Source organism: Callithrix jacchus, chromosome 21 (genome assembly GCF_049354715.1).
Source record: "Callithrix jacchus isolate 240 chromosome 21, calJac240_pri, whole genome shotgun sequence".
Taxonomy (NCBI): domain Eukaryota; kingdom Metazoa; phylum Chordata; class Mammalia; order Primates; family Cebidae; genus Callithrix; species Callithrix jacchus.
The window spans coordinates 6844099-6865306 of NC_133522.1; the positions used below are offsets into that span (position 1 = coordinate 6844099).

At 36.6% G+C, this 21208-nt stretch overlaps 1 pseudogene; it reads right to left on the reverse strand.

The window, feature by feature from the left end:
- Positions 1 to 8185: 8185 nt before the first annotated feature.
- LOC128930394 (NADH dehydrogenase [ubiquinone] 1 alpha subcomplex subunit 5 pseudogene) lies at positions 8186 to 9124 on the reverse strand (annotated as a pseudogene).
- Between the last annotated feature and the right edge of the window lie 12084 nt (positions 9125 to 21208).

Sequence of the window (21208 nt, forward strand, 5' to 3'; positions counted from 1 at the left end):
ATTGCACTCAAGAATGGTAGCTACCACTGCTATTATTTCTTTGGATTTCTAAATAAGCATTGTAAGGAACAGCGACCACTACTGAAGACTAGCAATGACCAAGGCTCTCCATTACGCAGGAAATCATTGACTCAATCTTTTGGGTTATTGATCGCGTGATCTTCTTTAAAATAGGGAACTTGGGCTTCACAAATCTGTAAAATGATGAATTCAAAGCTGTCAGGCATTAAAAAAAATAAAAATAATCTCAGAAATAGTAGCAAAAAGCTTTTGCCTAAAAATGTAAGAGCTAACTGATACCTAGAATTATTTAAGCAGATAAATTTGAAAAAGGAGCCAGCCATTATTCCATTTTTCTTAAAGTTTAACAAAAGTTGTACGAATGACAGCACAGACAGTTTTTTTCATTTTGGAACTGACTAGCATTAGGATGGAGTAGAAAGACCAGGAGAAAGCATGAGCAGCCTGGTGAGAATATGGAGACCTGGAACCTCTAAGCAGAAAAAGCGAATCAAGAGTGGGCTGGAGACAAATTTTTTTGTGGTGGTAGTTGCCATTTTTTTTTCTATTGGTTTTTCCTACATAGCTATGAACTTGGAGCTCTGTAATAGCAAGCTTCCATAAGGCATTGGTTTCTAAAAACTCTACAACATTATTATTAAACATTTTCTACAGACACTTTCACACTCTAAATTGGTTTTTTATTTGTTTTTTTGGTTTCTTTGAGACAGAATTTCACTTTCGTTGCCCAGGCTGGAGTGCAATGGCACAATCTTGGCTTACTGTAACCTCTGCCTCCCTGGTTCAAGCAATTCTCTTGCGTCAGCCTCCCGAGTAGCTGGGATTGCAATTGTGTGCCACTATGCCAGGCTAATCTTTGTATTTTTGGTAGAGAAGGAGTTTCACCATGTTGGCCAGGCTGGTCGTGAACTCCTGACCTCACATAATCCACCTGCCTCTGCCTCCCAAAGTGCTGGGATTACAGACATGAGCCAACGCACCCAGTCTCTAAACTGGTGTTGAAGAATGCGTTAATGTGTGCATAGGATGACAAAGATAACCTCACAGAACAAAGAAATGTGAAGAAACGCTGGTGAAAAAATGAGTTGTCTGACATTAGACCTTAGTTATATTAACATGTAGGCAAAAGTAGACAGCCATTTTAAACCTCAGTGATTTTTAAATGAAAAATTACATTGTCACTTACATTTTCTGTATTTAATTGGAATAAAATTAAATAATTTGATTAAATATTTTCTTTATCTTAATGAAAATATTAAGAAAACTTTTCAGAAAACACAAGTAGAAAAGATAATACAATTTAGAGGGAAAAATAATAAAAAATATGCAAACCAACACATTAAAGGAAGCCAAGAATGAGACCAAACAATATGTATACCATAAATAGCTATACATACTACTTTAACAGAGGCACAAATTTTGGGAGATTGTAACTGATTTTTATGAGAATTCAAATGTGATTTTGTGTAAAAAATGTTCTTTAAATTTTGTATAGCACTATAGAAGTGCCTCCTTGTTATTAAAATAGTACAGATTTATTCAAAACATATATTATTTCATTTTCTTTCCCAACCCATGTAGGATCAATATTCACATACTTGAAAATGTTTCTATCTTCTACTCCTCAAAGCAAGAAAGAAAAAAGAACAAATTTAATTTCTGAAAGTGGATGGCATAACTGCAACAAGAGCTTGGGCCTTCATAAATCTGAGTTACTTAGAAAAATAATCCATGCCCTTTTTAATTTTTTATTTCCTTGACTACCTTAAAGAGGTCCCAAAAGATTTTCAACTACTAAACAACACTAATTTTATACATGCATACTACACACATATGTAAGTGTATGTATTTATTCTAATAACACCTAATTAAATTTTCCATGAAGTATTCACATGGGTATAAAATTACACAAGTATTAAAAATCATATGTTATATTATTCCTAATATAAAACATCTGACAAAAATTCAAAGCAATAATTTAAAAAATATTTGCACTCTAATATATACCTGGGTTCATTGACCCCTTATGTGTGTTCACGGGCATGCAAGAGAAACACCTGGACTATGCCGGAATTGAAATAAAACTCTACCACCTGGGAGAGAAATGCACATGTCTCTACTACCTCCACATACTAGGGAATCTAACAGAACTCATGTGTGTAACACATCGATATTTCTGTAAGTAAGCGTTGAACTTTCCATCGATGACTGTTCTGGAAGGCATTTTCAGGGTTAGAAACCATACGCTACTTGGCGGAGGCTGACTGTTGTCGTGCCTCGTGCACTGATGAAACGCACGCTTCCATCACTGCCGTGGCTTGATGTGGATGTGTCAGCGTGGCTCAGTCCAATGTACTCTCATCCTCATATTCAATCATCTTTTCCTACACATGGATGGTTTGAAACATTTTTCTTTCATCATTTTTACAGTACTACGACTACATTCTTCCCCAATGTCACACAAAAGAAAATCAAGACTCATATCCTAGAGAAAAAAAATGTTTAAAAAGAACATCTCTATTCAATATTATTTGTTATGCTTAAAATTAATTGTGCAAATACTGGTTTGAAATCATTTCATTGTAGTGTATGTTTTCTACTCTCTTCAAGAATCAGAAGAGTCATAGTATTTGACTAGAGTGTTAAACATGTAAATTTCATGAAACTCTATTGCTCTCAAGTGATGTAGTCACCCCAGAATGTTTATCAACCTCTGACCTTCCTTTATTGATTTAACTGAGGTTATTTGCAACTATCTCATTACCAACTTGATAAAGACAAAACTGCTCCTTTCTCTTCTACTATTTTATTTCTCTTAAAGGTCCTCATCCCAGTAGCTCATTCTTCCTCAACAAACCATGTTGATGAGATTTTTAACCCTGCACTGGCTATAAATACAGCTCTAGACTCTTATTAAGTTTTCTGTTAAATAACTCTTAATCCCTTTCCAATCTACTCTTTACTTCCATCCTTACAGGTGTGTATGGACTGCTGCAGCTGCCTTCTGACTTGATTATCTGATTCAAAATAATTTGCTTTCCTCTTAAGTCTAGTGTTCCCCTTACAAAGATACATCATATTCACTCTTAACCCTGTCTTTGCTGGACACTTTGTAAACTCCTTCTCCACATAGCTGGGCTAATTAATCTCTTTTCTTCACTTCAATTTTCCAGGATTTCACTATCCTTTCTTTCCTGAAAAAGTATTTCTCTAAGTTTATTCAACACTGGCTTACTGACACTACTCTTTTAATCCTGCCTTCTTCCTTAATTCTTTTTTTAAGTGGAAGGCAAAAGTTATTTCACTTTGGTCTGATTACTTGTATACTTGGATCTGTTTCCTCCTTCAACATTAATTAAATTTCAGCATTTAAAAATTTTATTTACAAGTACACCTTCACTCCGATCTTTCTTTGACTCATATTTTTATAGGTAACCACGTTATTATCAAAAGTACTAAGGTATAAAAGATTCGATGTAGCTAAATCTTTATTGGACCCGTGAAGCCTCGTGTCCAGGAAGGAACCGTGGCACCGATTTAATAAATGCAAAGGCGGTAGTAATAAATACTAAACCAAAACTGTATACAACGTTTTGTGGTTTTTTAATTGATTTTTTTATTTCAATAGTTTTTTAGGGAGAAGAGGTGTTTGGTTACATTAATCAGTTACTTAGCAGTAATTTCTGAGACTTTGGGGCAGCCATTACCCAAGCAGTGTACCCTGTACCCAACGTGTAGTCTTATCCCTCATTCCCCTCCCACCCCAAAGTTCATTGTATCATTCTTAATGCCTTTGAGTACTCTTGGCTTAGTTCCTACTTATGAGTGAGAATATATAATGTTTGATTTTTCATTCCTGAGTTACTTCACGTAGAATAATAGTCTCCAGTTCCATCCATGTTGCTGAGAACATCATTGTTTCATTCTTTTTTATGCCTGAGTAGTATTTTATTGTATCTATATACCAATTTTCTTTATCCACTCACTAATCAACAGACATTTGAGCTGGTTCCATATTTTTGCAATTCCAAATTGTGCTTCTATAAATATACATGACTACTTTTCCTCTAGGTAGATACCTAGTAGAGAGATGCTAGATTAAATGGTAGTTCCACTTTCAGTTTTTTAAAGAATCTCCACACTGGTTTCCACTGTGGTTGTACTAGTTTACATTCCCACCAGCAGTGTAAAAGTATTTCCCTTTCACTGCATTCATGGCAAAATCTATTATTCTTGGTGGATTCTCGATATTAGTCCTTTGTCAGATGTATAGATTGTGAAGATTTTTTTTTCTCACTCTGGGGGTTGTCTGTTAACTCTGATGATTATTTCTCTTGCTGTGCAGAAGCATTTTAACTTAATTAAGTCCCATCTACTTATCTTTGCTTTTGTTGTGTCTGATTTTTGGGTTCTTCGTCATGAAGTATTTGCGTAACCCAATATCTAGAAGGGTTTTTCCAATGTTGTCTTCTAGAATCTTTATGGTTTCTGGTCTTAGATTTAAGTCTTTGATCTAACTTGAATTAATTTTTGTATCAGTTAAGAGATGTGGATCCAGTGTCATTTTTCTACATGTGGCTTGTCAATTATCTTAGAACCATTAGTTGAATAGGGAGTCCCTTCCCCACTTTACGTTTTTGCTTGCGTTGTCAAAGACCAGTTAGCTATATATATTTGGCTTTATTTCTGAGTTCTCTATTCTGTACCATTGGTCTGTGTGCCTACTCTTAGAACAGAACCATGCTGTGTTGGTGACTAAGGCCTTATAGTATAGTTCGAAGTTGGGTAATTCGATGTCTCCAGATTTATTCTTTTTGCTTAGTCTTGCTTTGGCCATGCAGGCTTTTTTTGGGCTCCTTATGAATTTTAGGTTTGTGTTTTCTAGTTCTGTGAAGAATTATGATGGTAGTTTGATGGGAATTGCCTTGAATTTGTAGATTGCTTGGGGCAGTGTGGTCACTTCGACAATATTGGTTCTACCTATCCACGAGCATGGGATGTGTTTGCACTTATCTATTATTTTTTTCAGCATTGTTTTGTAGTTTTCCCTGTAGAGGTCCTTCACATTCTTGGTTAAGTATATTCCTAAGTATTTTGTTTTATTTTATTTTATTTTAGCTATTGTGAAAGGGGTAGAGTTCTTGATTTGATTCTCAGCTTGATTGCTGTTGATGTACAGCGGAGCCACTGATGTGTGTACATAAATTTTCTATACTGAAGCAGCTGAATTCATTTATCAGTTCTAAGAGCTTTTTGGATGAGTCTTTAGGGCTTCTCGGTATACAATCATATCATCAGCAAACACCAACACTTTGACTTCCTTTTTACCAATTTTGATGCACTTTATTTCTTTCTCTTGTCTGATTGCTCTGGCTGGGACCTCCAGTACTGTGTTGAATAGATGTGGTGAAACTGGGCATCTGTGTCTTACTCTAGCTCTCGGGGTGAATGCTTCCAGCCACTCCCCATTCAGTACAATTTTGGCTGTGGGTTTCCCATAGACAGCTTCTCTTATCTTAAGGTATGTTCCTTCATGCCAATTTTGCTGAGGGTTTTAATCATAAAGTGATGCTGGATTTTGTCAAATGCTTTTTCTGCATCTATTGACGTGACCATGTGATTTTCGTCTGTAATTCTGTTGTGTGGTATATTTAACATATATCCTGATATGTTAAAGCCTGCATCTCTGGTATGAAACCCACTTGATCATGTTGGCTTATCTTTTTGACATGATGTTGAATTCAGTTCCTAGTATTTTGTTGAGAACTTTTCTATCTATTTTCATCAGGGATATTGGTCTTTTTTTTATTGTATTTTCTTTTTTTTTTTTTTTTGTTATACTCTTCCCTGGTTTTGGTATTAGGGTGGTACTGGCTTCATAGAATGATTTAGGGAGGATGACTTCTTTCTCTGTTTTGTGTAATAATGTCAATAGGATTGGCAATAATTATTTGAATGTCTGACAGAATTTAGCTGTGAATACTTCTGGTCCTGGACTTTTTATTGGCATTTTTTTTTTTTTTTTGAGACGGAGTTTTGCTCTTGTTACCCAGGCTGGAGTGCAATGGCATGATCTCGGCTCACTGCAACCTCCGCCTCCTGGGTTCAGGCAATTCTCCTGCCTCAGCCTCCTGAGTAGCTGGGATTACAGGCACGCGCCACTGTGCCCAGCTAATTTTTTGTATTTTTAGTAGAGACGGGGTTTCATCATGTTGACCAGGATGGTCTCAATCTCTTGATCTCATGATCCACCGCCTCGGCCCCCCATTGTTGGCAATTTTTTAGTAACCATTTCAATCTCACTGCTTGTTTAATCTGTTCAGAGGTTCTATATCTTCCTTGTTTAATCTAGGAGAGTTGTTTATTTCTAAGAGTTTATCCATATCCTCTAGATTTTTTAGTTTATGTACATAGAGGTGTTCATAGTAGCCTTGAATGATCTTTCATATTTCTGTGGTATCAGTTGTAATTTCTCCCATTTTGTTTCTAATTAACTTTGTTTAGATCTTCTCTCTTATTTTCTTGGTTAATCTCACAAATGGTCTATCAATTTTATTTCTCTTTTCAAAGAATCAGCTTTTTGATTCTTTTATTTTTGTATTTTTTGTTTCAATGTTATTTATAATAGTTCTGCTCTGGTCTTGTATATTTTCTTCTGCTGAGTTTGGGTTTAACTGGTCTTTGTTTCTCTAGCTCCATAGGGTGCGACCTTATATTGTTTATTTGTGCTCTTTCAGACGTTTTGATGGAGGTACTTAATGCTATGACTTTTCCTCTTAGCACCACCTTTGCTGTATCCCAGAGGTTTTGATAGGTTGTGCCACTACCATCTTTCAGTTCAAAGAATTTTTAAGTTTCCATCTTGATTTTATCGCTGACCCAGTGATCACTCAGGAGCAGGTTAGTTAATTTCCATGTATTTGGATGGGTTTGAGGGTCTTTTTGTGCTGATTTCCAACTTTATTCCACTGTGGTCTGAGAGAGTACTTGCTTATAATTTTGATTTTCTTAAATGTGTTGAGAATTGTTTTGTGGCCCATTATGCAGTCTACCTTGGAGAATGTTCCATGTGCTGATTAATAGAATGTATCGCAGTTGTTGGATAGAATGTCCTGTAGATACTTGTTGAGTTCATTTGTTGCAGGATATGGTTTAAGTTCATTGTTACTTTGATGACTTGCTGTCTTGATGACCTGTCTAGTGTTGTCCGTAGAGTATTAAGGTATTAAAGTCCCCACTATTATTATGTTGCCATATTCCATTTTACATTTAGAGTCATATGACTATCATATTTTGAATATAAGCCTAAACACATGCCAGATAAACTCCAGGAACTCTAAATGTCTCTATTGCAAAAAGTCTGCCTCTATCCTTATGTAATGAGGTTGATTAAGACAATTAAAGTCCACTGGCTGGAAAACTGATTTCCACAAATGCAACAAAAGGAAAATTTTTTCCAACTACCTCTATGAAATGGAAAATCTGTTTTTTAAGTACCAAATCAATTTCTTCAACTATACAATGTATTCTAATTTAAATATAATACAGTAACAAAAAAATAATAAAATTAAGACTATACAAAGACAGAGTAAATGGTGTAATTCCAATAATGACTAAAATGATATTTATTATAAATTTTATAATCAGTATATAATTATATATTTAAATTTTACTTTACATCCATAAGATTAAAGCCAAGGAGATTAACCATAATTTCAGATTTTATTACCAGCCAGTTGTGCTATTTTATCACATTTGAAAATATTCAGTGATCTATAAATTTTTTGGCAATAATAATTAAGAACCTTTTCTTCTTCAAGATAATTTTAAAAATTAAATAATGTATTGAAGATACTACCAAAAACACTTTACTTTTTGATATGGCCTCTACATTGAATATCTTTCAGAATTTTTAAAATTAATTTTAAAATCTTCCCATGACCCCTTTGTTCAAGGAAATATCATCTTTGACATAATATGTGTGAATATTTACAAGTCAAAAATTGATTCACAAGACTATATTACCATAATCACTAATTTTAATAGTCTCCTAAATATTTTCTATATCACTTCTCTTGATTATAAAATGTCAACAATATGGATACACTCTTAATATAACAGAATATTTAATTACATCAGTTTCCCCACCAAAGTCATTCAATAATTATATTGGCCATTTCCACTGATTAGCAGAAGGCTCTTCCACTAATGGCTTCCACATTTTCCACTTCATCATTTTTCTTGCCAGACTTAGTTCATTTTCAGCCTGGAGAATCATCTCTTTTATTTGACCACCTTGAACCTGGTCTTCAAATTTTTAAACATCCTATTCCACTTTGACCATAGCCTGCTTCTCACTAGTAAACTGTTCTGTATACTCTCTATGCTCTTCATTTTTAGGTTTTTACTCAAGAACATCAAGAATATGTTCTTGAATATGTCATTTTTCCCCAGGCTATCCCTCCCCAGCTCCCCCCACCGCTGGCCCTCCCCTTTTCCCCCCAATAGACCCCAGTGTTTAGTACTCCCCTTTCTGTGTCCATGTGTTCTCATTTTTCATCACCCGCCTATGAGTGAGAATATGCGGTGTTTCATTTTCTGTTCTTGTGTCAGTTTGCTGAGAATGATGTTCTCCAGATTCATCCATGTCCCTACAAATGACATGAACTCATCATTTCTGATTGCTGCATAATATTCCATGGTGTATATGTGCCACATTTTCCCAATCCAGTCTATCATCAATGGGCATTTTGTTTGATTCCAGGTCTTTGCTATTGTAAACAGTGCTGCAGTGAACATTCGTGTGCATGTGTCCTTATAGTACAACGATTTATAGTCCAGTAATGGGTGAAGGGGAGAAAGGAAGCAAAACACACTGCCATGTGTGTGCCTATGCAACTGTCTTGCACGTTCTGCACATGTACCCCAAAACCTAAAATGCAATAAAAATAAATAAATAAATAAAGAAGAAGAAGAAGAAAAAAAGAACATCAAGAATATTTATGTACAATATTCTTAGCCTCCCCTGTGGACTCCCGCACACCGCAAGGCCAGCGGTCTTCTTCAGTGCGCTTGCCGTGGCAGTCAAAAAGGTATATGACATTTGATAGTCAGACCGACGTCTCTCAAATTACATCATGATAAACCACTTTTTAAAAACCTGAATAATTATTACATAATGCTGAGAATCTTAATAAGTGATTAAATGTTAGAATGTAAGAAAACATTCAGCTATAATTATAATAAAAACATTAAGATAGAGAAAAATAGGATGTCTAAATATGCAATGAAATACAGGATAAAATGAAACCAATTTTCTTAAGGATTTGTCAAATTTGATTTATTCTGGTTTTTTTTTTTTTTTTTTTTTTTTTGAGGCGGAGTTTCACTTTTGTTACCCAGGCTGGAGTGCAATGGTGCGATCTCGGCTCACCGCAACCTCCGCCTCCTGGGTTCAGGCAATTCTCCTGCCTCAGCCTCCTGAGTAGCTGGGATTACAGGCACGCGCCACTGTGCCCAGCTAATTTTTTTTTTTTCGTATTTTGAGACGGGGTTTTGCCATGTTGACCAGGATGGTCTCGATCTCTTGACCTCGTGATCCACCCGCCTCGGCCTCCCAACGTGCTGGGATTACAGACTTGAGCCACCGCGCCCGGCCCAGATTTCTATGGCAATATTGTTTTGTGATCCTCCACACACCTCATTGTCAAAACAGCCTACTTGAACTCAACTATCACATAAGCATTTCAACACATGCATTTTAGCCTAAAGAAAGGACACAAGGATGAAGAAGAATGTACATTTCTTTTAAGAATGCTTGTGAGAAGTCACAACCTTCCACTGGCTACCACTGAGTCACCTGTAGTCACCTAGCTGTAAGAGACTCTAAAAATGTGGTGTTTATCATGTTTAGCAAAAATCACGATCCTATTACTAAAAAAGTAGATCCTCTTACTGAAAGTACATATTAGGAGACAACCAGCAGTCTCTGCCATGAGGTCGTAATTATGTTTGTTGTTTCAAAGGAAATCTATCTTCTAGCTTTCCCCAACAAAGGATGGAAGTGTCACAATTTAAGCCAAAGTGAGAGAATGACTTCTAGAATTTGAGTGAGATCTACAAGATAGGAACTGGATTTATCTTCAGAACATAAGAACTGGACTCATGTTATGGACATTTTTCATGCTCTGAGACTGAAGCCAATAGGACAACTAGTAAAGGACTGAGAACAGGGCCAGTTGAGAGCCAACATATTGATCTAGTGATGTTACCTGAACTTTGAGTCAAACTGTGCCTGGACCTATTTCTATTTATGTTTATTAATAAATTTGTTTTCTTGGTATCCAAGAAGAGGTTAAGGGAAATAAATATATAAATAATTAATAAATAATAAATTTGCTTCCATAATGATAAGTCAGTTTTTGTCAATATTTTCAAACCACTGCTAGGCACAATACACACAGGATAGTGGCCTATATTCACAGAGTCAGAGCTTGTCTCCTTGTTCATTCTACTTTCAAAGGTTTATGTATATATTAAGGTGATACACATTTGCACAATTTCATCAGAACACAGAAGATTCCTATAAAAAGTCTTATATAATAAAGTTTTAACATTTCCTTTATACACTCTAGACATATGCTGTCTGGCATAAATATAATGCGAACCACAAATGTGAGCCATATGCATAATTTAAATTTTTTCAGTAGTCATATTTTAACAGGTAAAAGAAACCCATAAAATTAAATAATATATTGTATTTACCCAACCTGTCCAAATATTAACATTTCAATCTGTAATCAATATGAAAGTATTAAAAATATATTACATTCCTTTTTTTTTTAATGTCTGCAAAATCCAGTAATGTTCTATATGCTTGCAGTCCATCTCAATTCAGACTAGACACACTGTAAATGCTCTATCCACATGTGGCTGGTAGCTACCATGTGGAATGGCATTGCTCTAGGCCAAGTTAATTCATAGGGATAATCCATTACTTAAAGCATAGAAGTAATTAATCTATAAAGCAATTGGATCTTATAAATTTTGGTGTGAAAAAATGGGTACATGTGAAGAAGCATGATTATCTTTATAGATCTTTAGGTTTTTGTAAATATATTTTTATAATTTATGTTTTTCCTCCAGGTAGAGTTGAAAGTTTATTGACTAAAGGATCAGATAAACTAAAAGGTCACTGGAGCTGTTTTGGTTAAAAGTAACTGAAAACCCCATTTTAACTAAGAAGGGAAAAGAAAAGGATGAATTGGATTGTGTAACTATAAAGTCCATGAGTAGCATTAGATGCATAAAGCTAAGATCCAGGAGCTCCCGTCCCTATGGTCTATGTTGGCTTCACTTCCAATAAGGTCGATTCTCTTTCTGTGGTAGCCCCACAGAACTCTAGATTTATGTGTACATGGTTCAAGTTCAGCAGAAAAGAACATAATCTTCCAACTTTATCCCTAAAACATCCCAGCCTGATTCCTATTGGCCTAAACTGAGTCACATGACTAATTCCTGAAGAATTATTGGGGCCGACCTGGAAATTTGAGTAAATTGAAATGATTTATGATCTTAGGCCCTATGTCAAAACCTGGAACCGATGACAGAAGCTGTATCACCTTGAACCAAGTGTGGACAGTGGGCATTTCTTCACAGAAAAATTGAAGAAACAGATATAAGACTGAAAAGAACAAGCAGTGGATATCTGTAGGCTGTTAGCCCTACAGTTCTAGAATCTCAGGGGCAGTGCTGCCTCCATAGCTCCACTCTGCATTGCCCTAGTGAGGGTCTTTTTTTTTTTTTTTTTTTTTTTTTTTTTTGAGATGGAGTCTCTCTCTTGTTACCCAGGCTGGAGCGCAATGGCGCGATCTCGGCTCACCGCAACCTCCACCTCATGGGTTCAGGCAATTCTCCTGCCTCAGCCTCCTGAGTAGCTGGGACTACAGGCACGCGCCACCATGCCCAGCTAATTTTTTGTATTTTTAGTAGAGACGGGGTTTCAGCATGTTGGCCAGGATGGTCTCGATCTCTTGACCTCCTGATCCACCTGCCTCGGCCTCCCAAAGTGTTGGGATTACAGTCGTGAGCCGCCACGCCCGGCCGTGAGGGCCTTTATGATGACCCTGTCCGTGTAGCAAGGGACTGAGTTGTCCAACATGGCCAGCCTCGAGCCCCAGGCAGAGACTTGCCACAGGGAAATCTGGGTGGATGTAGCCATGCCCTCACAGCTCCTGCTTTCGGCAAGCCTGCATTGTTAGTGCCACATGGACTTTGCCACGTTTAAAAGTTCAAGCTGCACCTAGGTTCACTTGAGCTATAACCAGGGTAGCTAAGACGCACTACACCAGAATGCAGAGAGAAGAGCTTTGAGCAGATCCTGGGAAGTGAGCCAAGAGGTTTCTGGTGTGCCCTGGGCCTCTCTCTGCAAACCCTTCTGTTCTCTGGGGTCTAGCGCTCTGATCCTGTAATGGGTGGGACAGCCCCCAAAGATCTCTGAAATGCTTTTGGGGTCACTGTCCCATTGTCCTGAGAAATAACACCTGGATTTCTTCTGTTCGTAATAATCTCGTTAGCAAATGGTCTCTTGGCCGCACCCTTGGCTTTCTCCCCAAAAATGCCTTTTTTTTTTCTTTCCATGGCCAGGCTGAGAGTTTGACAACATTGCATTCTGTTTTCCTCTTAATTATAAATGCAATCTTTAAACTGCTTCTCTCTTCTCATGTTTTAGAATACACCATTCAGGGAAGACAAGCATGATCCTGAACACTTCCCTGCTCAGAAATGTTTTCTACTAAATATCTTGGTTCATGACACTTAAAGGCTGCCTTCCACAGAGTCCTGAGACATGCATGTAATTGACATAAGTTCCTTGTCGCTTTTTAACAAGGATGTCTTTCTCCTAGTTTCCAATAAGGTATTTCTTATTTCCATCCAAGACCTCATGTCCGTATTTCGGCTAACATTCTGTTTGCAATCACTTAAGTCATCTCTAAGAAGATTCAGGCTTTCCCTACAGCTGTCTCCTGAGCCCTCACAACATTCACCCTTAACGTTCATGACAAGACGGGCTTATTCCAGCACTCACTTCAGTCTCTATCTCTTACACAGTCTCTACCTATTACCCAGTTCCCAAGCAGTGTCCACAGTTTTAAGTACTTGTGTAGCCGAATTCCACTTCTTTGATACCAGTTCCTGTCTTAGTCTGTTTGTGCTTCTGTAACAGAACACCTAAGATGGGGTGATTTATAAAGAACAGAAATTTATTTTCTCAGAGTTCTGGACGCTGGAAGTCCAACCTAAGGTGCCTGCATCTGGTGTCTGATAATGGCCTTCTTGCTGTGCCCCCACATGGCAGATGGAAGAAGCATAAAAAGCTAGACAAATACCTCATGATGCCTCTCTTAGAAGCCCTTGTCCCATTAAGGAGGGAGGAGCCCTACTGGCCCAATCACCTCTCAAAGGTCCCAGTTCTTACTACCATCACACTGGTAATAATTGAATCTTAAGGAGACATAATCAAACCATAACACTTATGGGATTTGTTTCCAGGTACCCCCATAGTTGCCTATAACCGTAGAAGGCAGCAGGGCAAAATTTGAGGACTGTTACTGCTGTGCTGAGTCATAAACTATTTTCTTCATGTTTGATGTGTCATCCCAAAGGTAGAGTTGGTCCTTCTGCTCGATTTCCACTGTTCTGAACATTAACATTAGGAGACTGCAAAGGCAAATGCTGGCCCAAAGGTAGAGTTGGTCCTTCTGCTCGATTTCCTCTGTTCTGAACATTAACATAGGAGACTGCAAAGGCAAATGCTGGCGTTAGTTACAAATAGTTATTTGCACATTTGATTGATTTATGTTTACCCCATGGCATTTTATATCTTTGTTCTCTTGACTTTACTTTTTTCAATAACCATAAAGCTATGGCCAAAGAACAGTAAATGTTATATTTTTTAAAAGTAAGTACATTCTAAAAACATTTTTAGTTATCCAAGAATATAGTCTTAGTTTGTAAATATCCTCTTTTGAGTCTATAATGAGCCTTGTAAGATGTTGGTTATAAAAAGAATCAAACAAAACAGAACTGCTCTGATTTTTCCTAACCCCTTGGCTGGGTGTTCAGAAAGAAAGCTTTCATGAGCATTCTTTTCTGCAGTCCCTTGCCCAAGGACGGAAATCAATGAGTTCAGTTGCCTAGGGTCACAACTAGCCTGCAATTACCTGAATTCTTAGATTTCCGTATTTTTATCCTAAAGCTGCACTTTTTATGTTTTGTTTGTGTGGCCGATTTGAGAAAAGAATCACACCCAACGTTACTGACACCAGTTCTCTAACACAGAAGTCTACTGTAGCCTTTACTCCTCAATAAGCCAAACAACCCATTTTCCAACTGACTTTTGTTTTCTAATGCCTTTTAGCTGGGAGAAAAAGAGCTGTACATGCCATCCGTTAATGGGCTTTATTAAAATAATTCTTACACAAGCACAACATTTTAGATTTGTTTAGGTGTCTTATGGGGCCAGTTTCCCTTGCACAGTTAATCAAGGAAAAACTCTTTAAGATACACATTTGATTTTATTTTAAACAATAATCTTCTCTCTTCTGTTGCAAACTAAATTGAGTTTGTAGATTCTCTGAAATAGTCTACAAACGGGTGAGTGTTCATCCTCCACTCCTTGACAAGAACCACTGTCCTACCTAGTTTGAGAAACACCCCATTAGAAACTATCTATATTGACAAACATGTTAATTATATAATATGCAGACAAAAATCTTAGTTTCACATGAGTTATTGCATTTTCTGTGATAAGAGAAGTAATTCTGGTGTCCTTGCTATTTTATCAAATAGTAAACTAGCTTAATTTGACTGAGAGAACACTGTTTTATCAAAGATAAATGTTCATTTCTTAACATCTTTTTATTTAATAGAAATATTTGTTCAGTGACAAATAATTTACACATGATTAACACGGTTTTTATACTGCTAAATTTTTATAATTGTTCACTTGGCATTTTTGTGCTGACTCAATCAGCCATTTAAAGCACTTGGCATTGTGCCAGGTGGTCCCTTACGTGCTAAAACTTTGCAGTAAAGAAAGCTTTTTTGTTCCCTGCCCACACAGGGCTTAGGGACAAGTGACTGAGAAGGATATTGATTGTATAATTAAGGCAAATAATTTCACAATTAAATTTCCTGTAAAGAAAATCTCCACAGCACTATTTAAAAAGTAATAGGAGGACTAACGTGGAAGTTACATTTAAGCTGAGATCATAAGAATGGGTAGGGATTGTCCAAGATGATGAGAAGCCAAAATGTTCTTGATTAAAGGAATGGCATGAGCAAAGGGCATGGGAGAAGAAGACAAAGAAGAAGAAGCATGACTTGATTGAGAAATTAAAAGGACCCTGTAATTGAAATTCATTAAGTACTAGGAGAACTGGTGTGAAATGAAATCAGATCATACTTCCTAATACTTAATGTCTTGCTCCCAAGATCACCTTCCACTGTTGTATTTTTTTACTGATTTCTGTTATCTCAGCCTCTGAAGAATCATTAACCAGTGTACCTAACTACATAAAGCTCATAATTGCCATCACACCTTCTATCACCCAAATATTCTCAGTTCTTCCCTTTCCCTCTCATCCGACCTTGAATGCTGTTCATCTTCCAGGGAACAAAATCCTCTGCAAAATCCAGGCCAGACACAGAGCAGGGTGAAGAAGGCTTCCGATATCCCTCTTCTTACTCTCTCAGGTTTTAAACTACATAAAGTTTTAACTCTATGTGGTTCACTCTCTCCTTATCTTCAAAAAATGATGCTATTTGTAACAGAAAAGATAACACACATCAGAAATAGTTGATTCCTGGTGGAATCAATACACAAAGTCTCCACATGAAAAGAGTGGGATGTCAGTGAAAAATATAAGCAACTATGGATTGTAAGCATATGCTTCAAAAGTCATTTACCCAAATTCTTGGCTTCCACAAGGCTAGTTGTTTGGCAGTATTTTGTACTGTCTAATCTAACCTCAGAGTAGACTTTTTGCTCACTGTTCATGATTAAACCTCCCCAGGAATCTGTTTGCAACTCTGTTCTTATACTCTATTCTTTCTTTCAAATTGATTACACCATCTGATTTTACTCTTACCTCCTTGAAATCCTTCCATTCTCTGATGGACAAACTACCTATTTCTTCATCCTCCTCTGAGAACGTTCTTCCTGTCCACCTAGCTCTTCACAGGGGATATAAGTTCACCTTCTCAAGTACAAACTGCTCACTTTCCACATGCCTTGCCCTGCAGGGAGAGTGACATTCTCCTCTCTTTACACTAAGACGGACACATCCAAATTTCTCCACCCTGGTAACTAGAAGCGCTTTGCCTCCTTTGCGCCGTGACCTCTCATCAGGCTCCTTCAGCTATCAGCTGCTTTGCACGTTCCAGATTTCCTCACCCTAAACCCTGCAGCGATCATGGATTACTTACTATCTAGGAGGCTGTTGGATTCGACATTCCAGCCTCTAACTTTTCTGCTTGCTCAGCTACATCTTTCACTGCTTCCCACTATCTGCTAATTCCTTTCATGAGCAGCTTCTTGGTTCATCCAATTAAATTCCCACTGTCCATAATTTTTAACCATTCTTCTACCTATGTCCACAACTTTTTTCACTCCTCTTTCTGACAAAATCTATCTAGAAAATCTCAACCTTTGATAAACCCAGCCTCACCCAGCTTACTGGGTAGAGGTGAGAACAACTGTTTAACTGTGCAGATTAGGGCCACTGTAGCTTCGTGATCTAATTCATTCATGTCTGGCCGTGCTGTGATCTTTGTCTGATCTGCTTACTCCCTCACTTTCCGGGTGATTCTTCTAAGTTCCCCTTTTTACTCAAACCTCCAAGTACATCTGCTTCTCTGTTTTGTCCTGTAACTTTGCTTTCTGCTTCAAAACAAAGTAAAAGCTATTAGCAAAGAACTGAAAAGCTTGCAGCTCTAACTGTGTCAGTGCCGATGATTTCTTTCTTAGTCCCTCTTGAAATTAAACCTCTATGGCTCCTCCTCTCACCTGGGCTCTGCATCATATTCCTTTCCTACATGCCCCGTGAGCTCGTCATCAACTATCCTTATGCCTGCATCGTCAGACATCACAGCTAAAACACGAAAATCTTCCTTCTGTCTCATGCTCCTCACAAGCTTCTCACTCTCTCCCCCTTTCCCTTTACAACAAAAAGTATTGAAAACTCTGTCTTCACTCTTTTCTATCTTTACTGTCTTAAATTCTTAACATTATTTATTTTTATGTTATGTTATTTATTTTATGTTAAAAAACAGAGCACCCTGATTTTCTCCTATAACACCCAAAATTTCTTAAAACTGTTGTCTCCAAATTCCCCTGATTCCCTTGCCCCAATCCAGGGGGAAATTCTTAGGTCTTAATTTACTGACTATTCTTTCTTATCACAGTGGTTTCCATTAACTTCCATAACATGATACTACCCTGGGTGCCTTTAATTTTTTTTTGTTGCTGTCTTATACAATTGATTGGTCTTGAGAGAATTTTTCTTTATTCATCATGCCTTGTAAATAAAATATCTATGTGTCAATATTAAATATAACAATATTTAGTAAATAGCAATAAATCCATTTTTTCATTATTTTTGATATCTATTCTTGACTTCATTTCTTTTTTCTTTAAGTTTAATTGCTTTTACTTGTTTCTAGCTTCTTGCATTTAACACACTTGTCATATATATTTTCAGTTGTTCTTTCTGTACTTTAAGGCTATAGGTTACCCTCAGTTTCCCACCTCTTAATGCATCCTCAGGCTATGGTGACTGGTAAGTTAATTGACATTTTGTAGTACATATTCATTTGTTTAACTTTTATTTCAAGTTTAAGGGTACAAGTGCAAATTTGTTACATAGGTTGACTTGTGTCATGGGCATTTGTCATACAGATTAAATTATTGCCCAGATACTAAGCCTAGTACCCATTAGTTATTTTTTCTAATACTCTCCCTCCTCGCTCCTCCACCCCCCAATAAGCCCCAGTGTGTGTTGTTCCCCTCTATGTGTCCATGTGTCCTCATCATTTAGCTCCTACTTCTAAGTGAGAACATGCGGTATTTGGTTTTCTGTTCCTGTGTTAGTTCGCTAAGGATAATGGCCTCAAAAAATAAGAGACACTGGTGAGGTTGTGGAGAAAAAGGAACGTTTATACACTGTTGGTGGGAGTGTAAATTAGTTCAGCCATTGTGGAAGACAGTGTGACGATTCCTCAAAGACCTAAAGACAGAAATATCATTCAACCCAGCAATCCCATTACTGGGTATATACCCAAAGGAATATAAATCATTCTATTATAAAGACACATGTGTGTGTATGTTCATTGCAGCTGCTTTTTAAGTGTCACTAGTATAGGGAGAAATTAATTATTTTTATTTTTGTGGCCAAAGTTAATTTCAAATGTGTTTTTCTGTTTTCTTCCTATTTCTCTGTTCATTGCTCTTCAAATGCATCTGAAAACGATTTCTTCATCTTCTCCTTTTCATTTATATTGTCTTCGAAATATTGGACTTTGGCACGTTTGTGTTTATCTGTAGATGTCCCCTGAACAATATATTCATTTTCGTGTCTCCAATAAATACTTTTGAATAAATAAAATATTTAAAATATTCAACTCTGAAATGGTTGAAAAATATCCCTGCACACAGACTGATTGGTAACACAACTAGCCCTTGAACTGTTATTCAAGAATTCAGGTATTCAAGCATTATATTAATTTTAATTCTTACTAAAATCAAATGCTGGCACACTTGTAAAGATCGGCATAATGATTTCTTAAATATGCTACCTTAATATTTTTTAAATGGCAAAATGAATATCCTCACTTAACTATAAGCTATAGTTGAAAAGAAAAATTTGCTATAACTTTTTGAAATTATATTATACAAATACTCCTAGTCACATAAGTAGAGACTTTGATCTTTTTATTAACAGGTAAATGAAAAGTTTCAAGGCTGAGTGACATTATTTCTAAGTATTTTCCCACATTTTTGCCTGAACTACAAAATGCAAAATTGTGATAACTTTAAGCTATGGCATACAGCTCAGGAATGAAAAGAACACACTTGGCATGTAAACTGAGGATTAGATCGTTTGTCTCAAAGTGCTTTCAAGGGAAATCTCGCATCATCTGGAATAATTTTTTAAAATACAGATTCCTAGATGCTAACTAGGCTAATATAACATAGACAGCTGAGAATGGGGGATTGATGGTGGAGGATAGGGATGGGGGATTGATGGTGGAGGACAGGGATGGGGATTGATGGTGGAGGATAGGGATGGGGGATTGATGGTGGAGGATAGGGATGGGGATTGATGGTGGAGGATAGGGATGGTGATTGGAATGGGAATGGAGTCCCAAGACTGCATTCCATAAGCTTGACAGTTATTCTCATGCATCTTTACCTTAAGAACCAATAAAATAAATAAATTATTATCTGGTGAGACAAATGTGCTCAATTATTCTTCTAGAACATACACTGTTCAAGTCCTCTATTGCTTTATAGGAACTCTTTTTATGTTGTAAGGAGAAAATTTAACAGAAAAAGTAAATGTATATAACTTAAAGATTGGTCACAGATTTCTGTATAAGATGGAATATTATGGAAAAATTCTGGCATCAAAAGTACCTTATTACTGAATGCTTAGAGTTTGTTTAAGTATTAGAGAGCAGTGCTCTCCAAACTCTGTATGTAGAAAATTCACCTATGAAACATGTGAATTTGCAGATTCTAAAAGACTGGGACAGGGAGGAGATTTTAAATTTCTAAAACGTTTTCAGGTGAGGATACACCTGAAACAAGTAACAAGGTTAAACGAAAGAGCTGGCTCATGGTGACAGCCATAACACTTGGTAAAGTTTCTGTATTATTGCCCTTTCTTTAAAAATGTGCTTCAATTATTTCCATTCACCAAGATTTAAAAAAAAATAGAATCTTGGATTAAAAGAAAAAAATACCAATGAGGTGTTTCTGAAATTCTTCTTGATTTTGAAAGCCTCATCTACACCATCTTACTTCTACAAAAAGATGCCCTTTCCTACTTACGATGTAAAGTACTAACGTAATAATTACTCAGTAATGAATATTGCTATAATACTGAGAACAAAATATTCAGGAACAAAGCACAATTCACAGAATTGTTTTAAATAATTTTGCCTTTAAAGAGTAATATTTTTAGTGGTGTAATCAGAGAAAATGCACAGCGAGAGTGAATTCATTTCCGATGAGTCAAATGAAACATAACACTTTTTAAAAATGAATCCTAATAAGTATTACTCTCACAATATAAAAATTTAAGATACAAACATAGAATAGTTTGGGAGTTTTCATTTTATTCCAAATGGACAAAAGTAGCTAACATATGGGAGCATTCAGATTTGAGAGTAGTTCATGCTGTTGTGAGAGCTGAAGTCTCAGAGATTCTAACTACAGTAGCTGCGGCTGCATTTGGAGTAACCAGAGGGATTGGCTATTATTCAAACTAATGACACTTTTAAAGGGTAAAGCCCTGAAAACCCGGTAATGCTGACTCATAAGCATACATTTGTTCTGGGCTTCTAAGGGAATTAGACATGCAATTCCCATTAACATTAACAGAAGACAGAAGTTCTATATCTAATTTCCCTCTCAGCAGGCTGGAAACAAACCCCATAATTTGGAGGATCTGCAGCTTTACGCAAGCTACATTGTGATAAAAAATTGCATATGATGAAATGGAAATGATGGAAAAAATGCCTTATCCCTAATTTTAAATGAACTTGTGTTTCACAAAGTATCTCAGGCACAAATTAAAATAAAGAAGAGTTGTACCGGAGAGTAGCCTTTATTCTTAAACATGAGAGTTACAGCCCCAGTGCCCTGATCTATTAAAAATAGTGAATTCAGCATCTTGAAATGCCACTATGAAAATTCGTTTTGTGGGAACTGTACAATTTTGTCAGTAAAACAGTTCAGTCTGGGTTTACTGCCTAGAGTGGAATATAATGATGAAAAGAATTGCCAAGCTTCTCTTAGAAAGGGAAAGGATGTTTGTAAATAAAAATACAGAAGATTCATTGGGAGCATTATTATTTAATTGACATCTGTGGGATCCTTGTTTTTACAGAGCTGCATTCTGAC